Source organism: Theropithecus gelada, chromosome 6, assembly GCF_003255815.1.
Source record: "Theropithecus gelada isolate Dixy chromosome 6, Tgel_1.0, whole genome shotgun sequence".
Taxonomy (NCBI): Eukaryota; Metazoa; Chordata; class Mammalia; order Primates; family Cercopithecidae; genus Theropithecus; species Theropithecus gelada.
The window spans coordinates 152,577,358-152,592,915 of record NC_037673.1 but is presented as its reverse complement, the minus strand read 5'-3'; the positions used below and the strand labels follow the sequence as shown (position 1 = coordinate 152,592,915).

The 15,558-nt window shown below is 37.6% G+C and overlaps 1 protein-coding gene across 1 annotated transcript in view; it reads right to left on the bottom strand.

The window, feature by feature from the left end:
* The window catches only part of SGCD (sarcoglycan delta), a 1,194,387-nt gene that overhangs the window by 724,711 nt on the left and 454,118 nt on the right, over window positions 1-15,558 (bottom strand). The window lies entirely within an intron of this gene.

Here is a 15,558-nt window from a genome sequence, read left to right as displayed (position 1 = left end):
GAGACGGAGTCTCGCTCTGTCACCCAGGCTGGAGTGCAGTGGCCGGATCTCTGCTCACTGCAAGCTCCGCCTCCTGGGTTTACGCCATTCTCCTGGCTCAGCCTCCCGAGTAGCTGGGACTACAGGCGCTCGCCACCTCACCCGGCTAGTTTTTTGTACTTTTTTTAGTAGAGACGGGGTTTCACCGTGTTAGCCAGGATGGTCTCGATCTCCTGACCTTGTGATCCGCCCGTCTCGGCCTCCCAAAGTGCTAGGATTACAGGCTTGAGCCACCGCGCCCGGCCTTAAAACGTATTTTTAATTGACAGTAGGAAAAAGTAATAAATAGGACAAAATAATGAATCAAAGAGAAAGAGAATCTGAGAGAGAGAAAAATCAGCATTCCCAAGTAAATAAGCACAAAAATCATATGTAACTAAGATTTGTAAGCAAGACAACAAATATAAGCCACAATTTCTGATGACTCTTGGCTTATTCATTGAACAATATGGTGCTTCATCCTTTTGCTTGGTTTTAAATTATTTTCTACTCTCCCTTTGTTGTTAATCACTTTTACTTCTCTGGCTCTCTTTCAATCCTAATACCGCTAGCTACAAAGTCTAAGTTGTTTAGCCAAAAAGAAAGAAAAAAAGGAAAACTATCAATTCTAAATAGTTAATGGAGACTTAATATGTGGGAACGAGGAGTAGTTCAACATATGCTTTTTAAAAAATTAACCAAGAGAGTCCTATGAATTAGGTAAGAAATATTTTTAATTATTTATATTTGTTTCAAACTAATCAGTGAGGGCTGGGAAATGCATGTCCTCATTCACTGGAAGTGGCAGTGCCAATGGAACATTATTTCTGGAGGGCAATATAGCAGTGTACATCAAAAGGCTAAAAAAAGGGTTCTATACTCTTTGACCCCTCCATGGCACTTTTATGGCAAATTTTCTAAGGGAAACATTAAGAATATATGAGAAGATTTATTTACAATAAGGTTTCAAATGCTTTATTTTTATATTGGACAATTAAAAACAACATAAATATCTGACAATAGGAGATTATTTAAATAAGTAATGGCCATTAAGAAGCATTTACTGGGAGAGTGATTAACATTATAAAGATGTTCATAATCTTAATAAACTAAGTGCAAAGGCAGATTCTGGAGAACTGCATAGTCCATACATCATTTTAATTTTAAAAACTGTGGAAAGCTCCTTCTTTGATAAATGTAAAGTGTATGGATGAGTTAAGTATAAGAAACAATTCTAGCCATAGTTCAGTGGGCTAAGGCAGGTTTTATTTCCAAAGAACTAAAATATGTGTTGGATTCCTAATCATATCTAGTATTTTAAGACACAATCTTTAATAATATATTTCTAGAATTTAGTACACATTATTTATGTTTGTTCTTTTCTCTCATTATATAACACAAGTGTTGGCTGACTTAAGGCCAAATATCCACTAGTGATGAAAGACAAAGTCACATCTCCAACTTTATTGATCTTCAAACTTCCTTTCCAAATCATATTAAAGTCATAACCAATATGGTATATCATTAGTAGCAACACTTTTGTCTTTTTTTTCCTTCATTTTTATAAAAGGCAGACCAAATATCTTTAACATTAAACAGTTGCACAAATTCTGATGTGCAAAGATTGTGATACTGACTAGGTTAATGAGTTGACTGGCAAACAGCATGATAATACTACCATCTGTAAGGCTGCATTTGGTATGTTAAAGGTAGTTTGGGGTCTTATGAGTAACGTCCAAGTACAAGATGAAAATTGAATAACAAAGTCAAGAATCCTCCCTTTATATGGGCATACTAGCCAGGGTCCTTCGATTATTTTAACAGATGGAATTTAATAATAGCGAAATGGTTTAAGAGATATATAACTGGACGGGCCAAGGGGAACATTGAGATATCACAGAGGTAGCAACCCAATAAAGTGGCTACAGCCCCTAGGTCTGGGAAAATAAGGGATGAAGTTGGAATTATCAGAACTAAGAATCTCCAAGAAAGCCCCAAGGGATCTGGGATCTAGACTTTAGAAAAGGGGCCCTCCATGGCTGATGCTGGTGCCTTCAGAGGTTGGGTGAGGTCCTGCCAAGCTGAAACCTGCATCCCAGCATGAGTTTCATTCTAGGAGTGTGGGAATAAGATGGAAACTGACACCAATACATAACAGGAATCAACTGCTGCCTCTGGTGGTAGGGCCCTTGATGAGGTACAGTTGATAGGACAATAAGCAAAGACAAAATAGCAATTCCCTTTGCCAGCCTACCATCTTTCAGTTTTTCTCTTGCTTGCCCAGTAAGCAGGACCTATCAAGGAACCACAGACAGAGTAGGAGATGGTTTACCCAATCACAGCCACAGCATCATAAAGCAAGGTACGGAAGACCGGGTTTGGGTTAGGAGTGACAACAGCCTAACAAAAACCCTATATGTATCCATACGCATATCAAAAAATCAAAGAGCATAAACATTAACATGTTAGTAGTGGTTATTACTGGAGAGTGAGAGATCATTATGAATGATTTAATTCTCCTGGCACTTTCTTGCATTTTCCAATTCTTCATTCACAAAAAATAACTCATTAAAATTTTCTAACATTATACAAAAAAAAACTGACTTCTGAGTAAAAGAATGTTAAATGATATCATCTAATATTTAGATGTGAAAGTCTGTGGTATATTTGTAGGAATTTTTAGAATAAAATTTCTCATTTACACTAATTTCTCCAGTGGCATCGAGAATAAAATGCAAACGCCTGTTTACCCAGCTAAACAATGATTAATGTGAAGCATATGGAAGCATACTGTAAGAATAATGAATAGTCTTCTCTCTTTGAACATAGTAATGGTTTTGTGAAATAGTCTAGCATAGGGTTTAAATGAGGTTATTAGATCAAACCAGATACTAATCAATTAGTTAATAATTTTGACAACACCATTTACAATGGAAACAGAGTAAAATTATTGTTAGAGAAATAAATACATCCTAAAGAACAAAAATTTGACAATAATAGATATTTTCTTGGTCTGTTTCTGCAATTTATTTCTGTGTTTCCCATAACTTGATGACTATATTCATCATCATCATCATCATCACCACCACCACCAATGCCACAGCTATTATTTACTGAGCCTTATTATACTATGTGTTCAGTATGTATTATATACTTACCTGGCTTAATTTGTCACAATAATCCTATAGTTCTTATGTTATAATTCCTATTTTTGCTATTAGGAAACTGAGCCATAAAAGGTTCAAGTATCTTCCCCAAGATCATACAAACAGTAAAAGCAGAACCAGGACTTTACAGGAACTTCACTTCTTCAGGGTTTTATATTATTATATTACAATACTATATCATAGTATTAATCAATTTAAGGTATTATATTACTAGTCAATTATATTAAAATATTAATTAGCTTAAGGTATATTAATCAATTCAAATTCTAATTATTGGTTTTGTTATTCTGTTACTTAATCTGTAGCTTATCTATGCAAAATACCTTAAATTCCTAAAATAGAATATAACACATTTAACTGTTTTTCTCTCCACCCAATGTATATCATTTAAATCATAACATGCCTAGTAATTTCTCAACAATAATAAAAGTAGCAGAGTTCCACATATTAAATATACCTTTTTACACAGTATTTTTTCCTTTCTTTTTTCTTTTTCTTTTTTGGAGACAGGGTCTGGCTCTGTCGCTCAGGTTGGTGTGCAGTGGAGCGATCTCCACTCACTGCAACCTCTGCCTCCCAGGCCCAAGAGATCCTCCCACCTCAGCCTCTCACATTCCTGGGGTTACAAGTGTATACCACCATGCCCAGCTAATTTTTGTATTTTTTGTGGTAGAGATGGAGTTTTGCCATGTTGCCCAGGCTGGCCTTGAACTTAAGAGCTCAAGTGATCTTCCCACCTCATCATCCCAAAGTGCTGGGATTTCAGGCATGAGCGACAGCACCCAGCCTTTTTACACAGTATTAAATGCCCAAATAATTTACTTCTAATGACAGAGTTTATTTAAAAATTTAAATTTTACAATGCTCCGGGGAAGGTCTGTCTTTATTTTGTATGACCTCACCTGCAATTGAAAGTATCTCTGGTCTTTTAACTTTTTGATACAAGTGGTTTCTTGAGGCTGCAGGCCGGGACTTGATGTCAACAACATGAGGGCTGCCATTCACGCAGCCATCAGAATCAACCTCTGAACTCATTTCCATGGAACCTATTCATGAACTTGAAAATCTACACACATTCATAAGGCTCCAGAAAAGCATTCTTGATGAATCAGGGTCGGTACAGAGGATGACATTTTTTAATTGTTCAAATCAAAGACTGAAGTTCCATGTCTCTGAGTGGGTGGCTAGACCTGCACTGACAGGAGCAGACATTCTGGTATTGGCCTTTGGGTCAAAGGAGAATCCTGTAACAAGACGTGGAAGCTAGGCCTCACACTGTCAATCCAGGGCACACCATACTCTCTCACCCAGCTGTCCTCTAATGAGTCTGGCCCATAAGGAGGGTAGGCATGGTAGGACATATGAGGTGTGCAGAAGGAATGTGCTTTCTGCCACACAGAGACCAGGAGAAAGGCAAGCATCTTTTGCAGGTTACTAAACTGAAGATACATAAACTAGCTTGTGAGCTACATTATCTATTATCTCAAAATAACAAAGAAACTTGCACAAAAGAATGAAGTCTAGTTTAATTGTTCAAATATAGACTTGGCTACACCACAGGGCAAGCAGGGAAAAGGCACGTGTTCCTGTATGACTGGAAATTAAGAGGAGAGTAAGCAGGGTGGGAACAACAGTGACTTGAGAAAGTCTTAGATAAAGAATCTGGAAGCACAGGAGTCCAGCTGCTCTTCTTCAGAATCATGTTTGAAGAATTAGTCTTTGACTATATGAAGAAAACCAGTTGATTGTGTTGATTAGTTTGTGTTAGACAGTGATCAGCAAAGTACTGCATGACAGCTAAAAATGATCTTCACAATTTTAAGTGGTTAAAAACAGTGAAAATAATATTTTGTGACATGTAGAAGTTAGATGAAATTAAAATTTCAGTGTCCATAAATCACTTTTTATTGGAACACAGCCAGACTTATTAGTTTACATATGGTCTACTGTTGCTTTTACAACGACAGAGTAGTTGCTACACAGACCACATGGCCACAAAGTCTAAAATATATACACCAGGCTTCTTACAGCAGTTCATCCACTCCTGTGTTAACAGAACCAGCAGAATGCCTTTGTAGATATGTGCCTACTATTTTTTCTTTAGATTTTTTTTTTTACTGACACATAATATTTATACATATTTATGGGATACATGTGATATTTTGTTACATGCATAGAATGTGTAATAATCAAGTCAGGGTACTTAGGGCATCCATCACCATCACACTGAGAATTTATCATTTCTTTGTATTGTAGAACAATTAAAGTTCTCCCTTCTAGTTATTTTGAAACGTGTAATACATTGTTAACTAGTCAACCTACTCTGCTGTCAAACGTTAGAACATATTCCTTCAATCTGTGTTTGTGTCCGTTAACTTACCTCTCTTCATTCCCCTCCTGCACCCCCACACCCTTCCCAGCCTTTGGTATCTATCATTCTATTCTCTATCACCCTGAGATCAACTTTTTTTAGCTCTTACATGTGAGTGAGAACACATGATAGTTGTCTTTCTGTATCTGGCATATTTCACTTAACATAACAATTACCAGTTCTACTCAATAAAGAAAATGTGGTGTATGTATATGTGTGTGTGTGTGTGTGTGTGTGTGTGTACTGGAACACTATTTTGTGTGTGTCCATTATTGGAATTTTCTGATTAATTAAGCATGCTAAAATTTCACTGATAAATCACTTCCAGGATATTTATCAAGTATCCAAATGTGTCACTATCAGAAGATTATAAGATTATTTCTTTTGGAAGAAGCAGCCCCAAATACAGACCCTCATGATGTCTCCTAATTTTCCCTTTCTTACAGAATAGTAATCTCTGGGAAAAGAGGAAAAATGGAGATGACTATTGTCTTTTTCTCCTTGGATCATTCCAAAGTTTCTTCTCATTCAATAATATATATACCTGACAACTTCCTCAATCATCATTATTCATTTTGGAATGTATTAAAACATAAAGTTTTGTTTTTGTTTTTAACAGTTTTCTGAAGAAGAGAGACAGATGAAACTTAACTAGGGAATCCCAAACCTCGCTGGTGGCTGCTGATTACCTGCCAAGCACTCCTGCAGCTGAACTGTGAAAATGATTGGCTGGTCCCCACTGAGCCCCAAGACCCACTGGTTGCATCCCACTGAGCTGTGATCCAGATTGACAGCTTGAATGTCTCTCTCTTTGAGCTTTACATGTGACTCCTTGCCTTTAGCAGTGCACCTGTATAGCCACTAAGCTCAGAAACAAAAGAGACATGACCCACATCTCAAAGTTTTGTTTCCCTTGTCCTCTCTTAAGGAAATAAGTAGTAGGGGGAAGGAAACTCTAGCAACAAAGAGAGAACTAGACATGCAAAACAAATTATTGGGTGTATGCAATTAACATCCTACAAACCTGGAGGCTTAGGCTCAACCCAACAACGTACCTAACATTCTGAACATAACTTAGAGTCATCCTAGAAACTGCAGAGAGATGTCACATAATGAATTAACAGATAGGCACTCCTTTTAATGCATCTACCTTTTTTGAGTTTGATATCAATAAATCCATCCTTTGGTGATCAATCACCTGTAAGTTAACAATAAAAATCTAGCATCTTGACTCGAGGAACTGGAATTATACTTTGATGTCTTCAATACTCCAACTTTGGAACCTTCAATTAAGTCATATGATTATCTCCTTTTCTCATCTCTGTAAGGTATAACTCTATTATACTAGGAACCAGGTTATACTGCGTTATCATCCTGGATATCACGTGCTCTGTAAAACCAGGAGTTTTACACCACTTCACTCCCGTCTATTACACTGAAATAAGTGTCAGTATAATAGCCTGATATTAGCTCCCATCTATTACATTGAAATAAATTCCCCTTTTGACATGTTTGCCTAATTCATAGGATTATTGCATATATCGACGAACTTTTATTTTTCACATGCTATTTACATGGAAAGTATACAAATCATATATATTTAAAGTGGTATTAGTTCTAGAAAATTTTCTCAGAAGCTAATTTTATAAGATTTTAAATTCTAAAGAAGTTAATAGCAGGTAACTACTCCCAGTGAATTTCAGTTGGTGCAGAAGAAAATTCTTAGAGCTGGCATGGGTCCTTCTTTAAAATAGGGTACCTTGAAGTGGAAACTACCACCATTTTCCTGCTCTAGCTTTATTCCTATTAAAAGGTACATGTCACCTTCTAACATAATATACAACCTACTTAGTAATTACGATTATTATTTTTTGTCTCCTCTGTTAAAATACAATCTCCACAAGAGTAGATATTTTTGTCCATTTTATTCACTAATGTATGCCAAGCACCTGGAATTATGCCAGGTACACAGCAGGAATAATAGCAGATATTATTGATTTGGAGAAGTTTTTATTTATCCTAAGTAGATTTCAATAAATTACATAGGGCAAAACTTAAAAGCCCCTCTTTGTTCTTCATGCAAGCCCTTATTATTATATTTCCTTCCAAACAAATTAACAACTATTAACAGTTTGATAGACATTCTTCCAGGTAGATGCTTTTTTTGGTGGTGGGGAATCTGTCTGAAATACATGGTAGATGGGCTACCAGTTCTTGAATTATTTAGTAAATATTTAGTAAGCACCAACTAGGTCCCAAGCACACTTTAGATGATTTTCTTGATAATAGTATTCTTTCTGGCTGAGCCTGAGTATGGACTTACAACTTGCTACTACTATTGGAGCAGATTTACATCATAATAAAAAACTTTCCAGATCCATGTGACCATTTAGATAGGCTAACTGAACTAGTCAGCCCATGGAATGCTGTACACACCCAATTCCAGTCTAGGTAACAGAGTGCAATGAAACGCCCATACATAGGTCTTTCAGAAATATTAAATAGGAAGCCAACCAGAGACAGGTTTATCCAGATTGCAGATCTGGCTCTACTTTTGTCAACATCTTTCAAGGGAAACCTAGTTGCTACCCAATGAATATCCACTGAATAAATGAGAACGTGGTATCCTCTAATGCTTTTCCCCAGTGCTCCCAACCTCAGAATCAGTAGTCTTTAATTGTCACTCATTTACTTAATGTAGTGTTCAAAATAATTTTCTGTCACAAGGCGCTTTAATATGCCCTGTTCTCAATGACATGTTCTGTTTGCACATCAGCAACAGCACAAAATACAATCTAACAGACTTTGAAAGTTCAATGCTTTATGTCTTTTTTTGGCCTCATTTATTTTCCTGATTTATTCTTGTCCTCTCACGCCCTTAGCCTCCTCCACTTTCTGTCTTTAAATATCTAATTGCCATGTGTTCTGATGAACAAGCCTTTGGCCAAGGTCCCCTGTTTTTAATAATAGAGGCTCTCTCCCTTTATCACTCTTTTTACAAAAGAGATTTTCTTAATTAAATGATCTTTATACTCATCATTTCCTAACTCTCATTTCATATCTGCTTTGTTAGATGATCACTAAGGTCCCCTTCCAGTTCTAAAATTCCATGACATTTGTGCATGACAAATACTAAGGAGATCATAGAATTATCAGTTTTCACTATTTTTTTTCTAGCATTACAGTCTGCTTTTTCATTTCAGTGACATTTTGCCATCAATTTGCCTTTAGATTTTCCTCACAGAATCATTTTCAACCACCAGAGGTTTTCAGCCTCCAAAAAACAGAACATCTGTGTCACTGGCACGTACTCTCCATAGCTGCATTAATGGCAGGCGCCGAAAGAGGTAACGTGTTAGGTTTGTTGGATGTTGAAGGAGGCAAAGAGAAGGAAATTATAACCCTCTTCTTCCTGGCTGAACCCATGATGATGTAGAATCAAGGGAAAGCTCCCCCTGTCCCTCTGAGGATTCACTGAAAAAATCAACTCCTAAAAGTCAGATTAATTGGAGAAAAGGCACACACATTTATTTAACGTGTACACAGGGAAAACCACAAGTGATTACCCACTCCACAACAGGGTACAGAAGCGTATACACCATCCTAGCAAAACAGGTTATAGGGTTGGGGAGAAGAGGAATTTTGTGGAGGGAATTACTAGGCAGAATGAATGGATCAGAGATTAATTTGTATATTGATTTGTGAAAGGGTCTGTTCAGATGTGGTTACACTCTCAGACTTAGAGGGAGGGGAAAATACAATTGTTCTCTTCGGTGGGTCTGGATCTTAGGCAGATAAACGAACTTCAACTTCATCTTGTGCTTGTAGAGAGGGATTGTGTGTATGTGTGTGGGGGGTAGGGTGGTCAGAGAGACTCTGAGGCTTCTTCAGCATGTCAAAGTGGCATATTTTGCAGATATTGGTCTCTGAGCCCCAACACTAGACACTACCAATGGCCCATGTAACATGCTTCCTGCTGAGGAAGGAAGGGCTTTCAGAATCCTTTTACAACACAGGAGGTTCCAGGTCACCACTCCTGCTACATTTGAATAGGTCCTGGAGATTATTCTCTTAGAACTAGCCTGAGACCTCCTTTAAAACAAAGCATCTTGAGTATTAGCCACTACCTTTATCCTGCTCTACTTTTATTTTTCTCACAGTATTTATCACCTTAGGTTTATTATTTTTTGTCTGTCCCACTAAAATACAAGCTCCACAAGGGCAAGATCATTGTCAGTCGTTTTTAATGATGTATGCCAAGTACCTGGAATAATGCCAGGCACACAGCAGGTGCTCTGGAAATATGTCTAATGAGTGAAAGAATGAATGAGTTTCTTCCCTTACAAGCATCAGAATCTCAAAGCTCAGACCAGGGCAAGGCTAATAAGGCATCTGGGGCATAAAATATAAGGAAGCACTCACTCTCAGGCCCCCCTGCACTAGCATGACCCCAAACATGAGGGCCTCCTTGACTTCTGCACCCTAGGCACCTCACTGCCTCACCCGAATCTTAGCTTTTAGAATCCTCACTGTTAAGAACACATATTTCTTACCATAACTTGCGCCTACTGGATCACAATCACTGGGAGAAGATAGCAGCCTGGGAATTCCATTTCTAATGAGCTTCTTTGTCATTCTTACACAGAATTTTGTTGGAAAATCACTGATTTAAATTAAGCAGTTTTGCCAAGATGAATTTTCACTACATCATCTCTGGCCAGTTCCATCCTCATCTCATTCAAGGTCGTTCCTACCCTTTCTATAGCTTAGCTTTCCCCTCTTCTCCCTAACAAGATTATAACAGCAGCTAACAGTGTTTTCTAAGTCCCAGACACTGTTGTAAGTACCTTAACATTTATAACCACCTAACCCTCATACATCATGCCACAGGTACTATCAGTATTTGTGTTTACATATGAGGAAACTGTGGCATAGAAAGGTTAAGTAATTCACCTGAGGTCACACTGTTAGTAAGGTCAGACTCAAGATTCAAATCCAGAAGCCTCTAGAGGGCTAGAGATTATATGTCTATTCAGAATGCTTTTAACATTCTAGCCAAAAGAAAGCTGTTTTCCTGCACATCCTAGATCCTCTCAAATGGCTTATCTTTGTTCAGCAATTCTCTTTACTGAGAAAGCCTTTTCAGTTCCTCCTCCATCAAAAAAAAAACCCTTCTATTAAAATCATATCCATTTCCCATTATCCTATTGACATCATATTCATTCCCCATTATCAAAGCAGAACTCTATGTCCTCCATGAAGCCATCTTCAGATACCCTAGAATGAAGTATCTTCTTCCTCTCTGCTGTGGTCACTTAACTTTGTTTATGATTATCTCTATTATCCTGTCTATATTGGGTTTTGTGTAGAACTAAGCAGTAAGATTAAATATTTTGAAATACCCTTATTAAGCCTTTCACCCATTACCCCTTTCCCTCATTAAAATACTTACCATGCCCTTCTATGTTCCTTGCTTCTAGAGAGGGGGAAAAAAAAAAAAAACCATGAAAAGAGAAAAAGAGGTAGATTCTTGACTTTTGAGTTTCAAAAACTGAGTACATTCTCCTGGGAGAGAACAAATATTACTCATGAGTAAAGGCCATTGACTTGGGAAAACTGTGGATGAGTAAAAGCCAGAGCTATCTGGCTGATTCCCATACTTCACATACCAAACTGGATAAAACTTCCTTATTGGGAGGAAAAGTAAAGGGGAGGCAAGGAGTGAACAGAGATTTCCGGGTCATGAAGAAAAGGGAGCCTTGAAACAAGTTCAGATGTGACAAGTTCAGATTAGCTTGGAGACACAGGAGAGCAGAGAATATCAATTCCAGGCTAGAGCCCAAGAAAGCAGCATAACTCCAGGAAAAACTCATAGCTGTATACGGTCGTGTATGTAAGTAGAGAGAGCATTAAGCAGCCAAGCAGAGCATGCCTCAGGAGCAACACAATCACCTATTTGCCCAAAAGTAGCATAAAACCAGATAAAGTCTTAGGAGTGCCATAGATGCTTTCTTAAACTAATATTTGAGGAGGAGAATGATCTCATGTATCTTAAAGTGGTTTTAGAAGATATGAGAGAAAGCTGTACTTGAACTGTAGGGATGAACGATGATTCAGTGGTATCTTCAAAGGACAACAGACCATATGGCAACAACATTATCATAGTAGATGTCAACATCAACAGATTACAACCAGTGCATTTTCACCCCCATCTACCCACCAGTCACAACCTCAATACGGTAGAACTCAGTATAGAAGTCACCCCATGTTTATATTAATATGTTACCTTCACTTTGCAACAGAATGTTTCTCTTGATTATAATCCACTCCTTAGTTCAGGTCCTGGTATAAGAGGGATTCAACAGGTTTTTGTAAATTAATAAATCAGAGGAAATCTCACGAAGTTGGAAACAGGTATTTTGTGCCAGGAAAGTCCTCTAATGACACTAGTAATCAAAGTGGCCACTTACAATAATTTAATACAGGAAGCTTCCACCATAGTTAGTTATTCCAACCACAGATGTTTGGTACGGATCAAAAGTACACCAAGTCCTGAATAAGTTCTGAAACAGAGCAATTATGAACACAGTAAAGAAAGCACATGGGAGACATGGCCCTCTCTTTCTCTCTCCATATATATATATACTGACCATGCCCTTCTATGTTCCTTGCTTCTACATTCCTTTTTGAAATATATATATGTGTGTGTGTGTGTGTGTGTGTGTGTGTGTGTGTGTGTGTATATATATATATATAGCTACTCAGGAGGCTGAGGCATGAGTATCGCTTTAACCCTGGAGGCGACGGCTACAGTAAACCAAGATCTTACCACTGCACTCCAGTCTGGGAGACAAAGCGAGACTCTGTCTCAAAAAAGATAATATTAGTAATAATAATTATTATTGTATTATTATGACTAGGTAAATATTGTTCACTACTAAGCCAAGTGGGATACTGTGATTTCAATCTCATCCTATTTTCAACTTTTTGTTTTTCTTGGATATATATATGTTTTTCTCCATATATATATGGAGAAAGAGAGAGAGAGCGCGCCATATTTATAGGTTTGTAAAAATTACAGTCCATTGTTTTTAAAAGTCTCACAACAGAAGTGACATTTGTTGAGGTCCCACAAGAGAGGGCTTTTGTGAAAATTGTTGAAAATAAATCACGCTGTTTCTGGCAAGGTTTCCTTGGGGAAAGTCAGATGCCAGATTATCCTTAACTTCAAGTTAATTTGTACATATCAGACAACTAACTGCCGTCTTTCATTTCTTATCAAGGGAAAAAGATGGTAATCAATTCATAGTTGAAAAAAGGAGGGGGATAGAGAGGATTAAAACAAAAATAAAGGAAAGAGAAATGCATACAGTATAACAAAGCCAGGCATTTTACTGCCTGACCATTACCACTGAAGGAACATTTAGAACCAAAACACAAACATTTCAATTATTTTTAGAATTCAAATAACTCAGAGACTGACTTAAAAGGAAAGAAATGTTAAAAGTGAGTATCCATAAGGAATCATTGTTCCTTGAATGGTGGTTTGAAGGCTCATAATGGGGCATAGGAATATTGCATATTGGAATAGTCATCTTAAACCCAGTCTACTTTGTGAGATTATTGTTTTTATAATTTGCTGCTCCAAATAAATAATATGCAAGGCCCAATCTCAGCTTCAGGGCAACAGCAGGCAGCGCTGGGTCACTTAGTTACATTTGATATAAATGGCTCCTCTTAGGCTGGTGGTCCTCACTATTTCACCTGTGCCCTTATCTTGGCATGGTTCTTGTCTTCTGCTGAGAGGCAAAATGAATGAACTCTTGCTGCATCAAACTAGCAGAGCAGGAGGGAATAAGGAGGTGAGGGTAGGGTGAACTTTGGAACCGGTGATATTATTTATATTTGTATTAAATCAATTGTATTGAATCAATTGTGCCTCATTAAGAAATACACTCCTTACTTTAGGTGTTTTAAGAAGTTCCATAAATTTGAGACAGGACAAGAAAGAGGCAATCAATAAAAATGTGAGGGCATATTGCAATATCAGGAGTTTGAGAAGGTAGAGACTGAGACAGCGTCTTATTTAAACCATTTTAAAAAATATTTCATCCAAGTACTATTTGCATACATTTAACAATCCAAAAGCTAATACAAAGGCTTACAATGAAAAAAAAAAAAAACAAAAAAAACTGGCTGCTTGTCAGCCTTCCTCACATCCCACTTCACAGGATAACATTTTCAGCTCTTTTAGTTGTGGCTTTTAGGACAGATGGTCACCATCTTATGATGGTTCAACAGGATTTTTTGACTTTCTCATGGTGTGAAAGCATTAGGCATTCAGCAGAAACCGTACTTCGAGTACCCACACTATCAGGTTTTTCACTTTCATTATGGTGTTCAATGAATTACATGAGATATTCAACACTTTATTATAAAACAGGCTTTGTGTTAGATGATTTTGGCCATCTGTAGACTACTGTAAGTATTCTGAGGGTGCTTACAGTAGGCTAGGCTAAACTATGATGTTTGGTAGGTTAGGAATCTTAAATACATTTCAACTTACAGTATTTTCAGTTTTTTATGTTTGTCAAGATGTAACCCTACTGAAAGCTGAGGTACATCTGTATTTGCTGTTGTATTTCCAATTAACTTGATTATATTACTGCTCTTGATTTTTCATAGTTAGCTATCATCCACTGACTTGCTACTATGGAAGATGAGGACTGAACTCTTCTATCACCAGCCACTCTGCTACCCCCACTTACTTTCTCTCCCACTTCCTCTTGATAGAGTTCCATCACATTTTAAATTAAATCTGTAGTCGTATGTGGCTTTTAAGATAATTTTTACGGGCCAAGTGCTGTAGCTCATGCCTGTAATCCCAGCGGTTTGGGAGGTCAAGGTGGGGAGATCACTTGAGGCCAGGAGTTTGAGACCACCCTCGTCAATACAGTGAAACCTCGTCTCTACTAAAAATACAAAAATTAACCAGGTATAGTGGTGCATGCCTGTAATCCTAGCTACTCAGGAGGCTGAGGCACGAGTATCACTTTAACCCTGGAGGCGACAGCTGCAGTAAACCGAGATCATACCACTGCCCTCCAGTCTGGGCGATAAAGCGAGACTCTGTCTCAAAAAAGATAATATTAGTAATAATAATTATTATTGTATTATTATGACTAGGTAAATATTGTTCACTACTAAGCCAAGTGGGGTACTGTGATTTCAATCTCATCCTATTTTCAACTTTTTGTTTTTCTAGGAACCACTTGCCTCTTTAATTCTTCAAATGTTTGGCTGCTTTGAAATCTACCTAAGTCTTTTCAGACACTCCAATTTTCCACCTCTAGGACAATGGTCTTAGCTGGGACAACTGGGGTAACATGACTGTTCCACATATCTTTCTCCAGCACCATACCCGACTACTTTTTGTAATTTTGGTAGAGATGGGATTTCACTGTTTTGGCCAGGCTGGTCTCAAACTCCTGACCTCAAGTGATCCAGCCACCTCAGCCTCCCAATGTGCTGGGATTACAGGCATGAGCCACCATGCCTGGCCTATAATAATTACTTTAAAAATCACATATGGTTACAGATTTAATTAAAAATGTGATGAAACTCAAGAGGAGGAGGAAGAGGAAGGTGTATCCTCATAGTGATGGCCAAGAGAGAGAAAAAGGCAAAAGTGAAAATGTGCTGCAAGTGTTCTTGCATCACTGCATGTGTTACATTTGCTAACACCCCACTGGCTAAGGCAAATCACATGGCCAAACTCAGAATCAAAAGAAAGACACTCTGACCCTTTAGTGGGAGAAACTGCAAAGTCACATTGTAAATGGGCACTGACACAAAAAGGGATGAAGAATTGAGACCATAACTTAATAATTCTACCAGTCATTAACCAGGTGACCACATATGAACGGATAAGTTTCAGGATTCCCTAACTTGTTCTTTTCTTTTCTTTTCTTTTCTTTTTTTTTTTTTTTTTTTTTTTTTTTT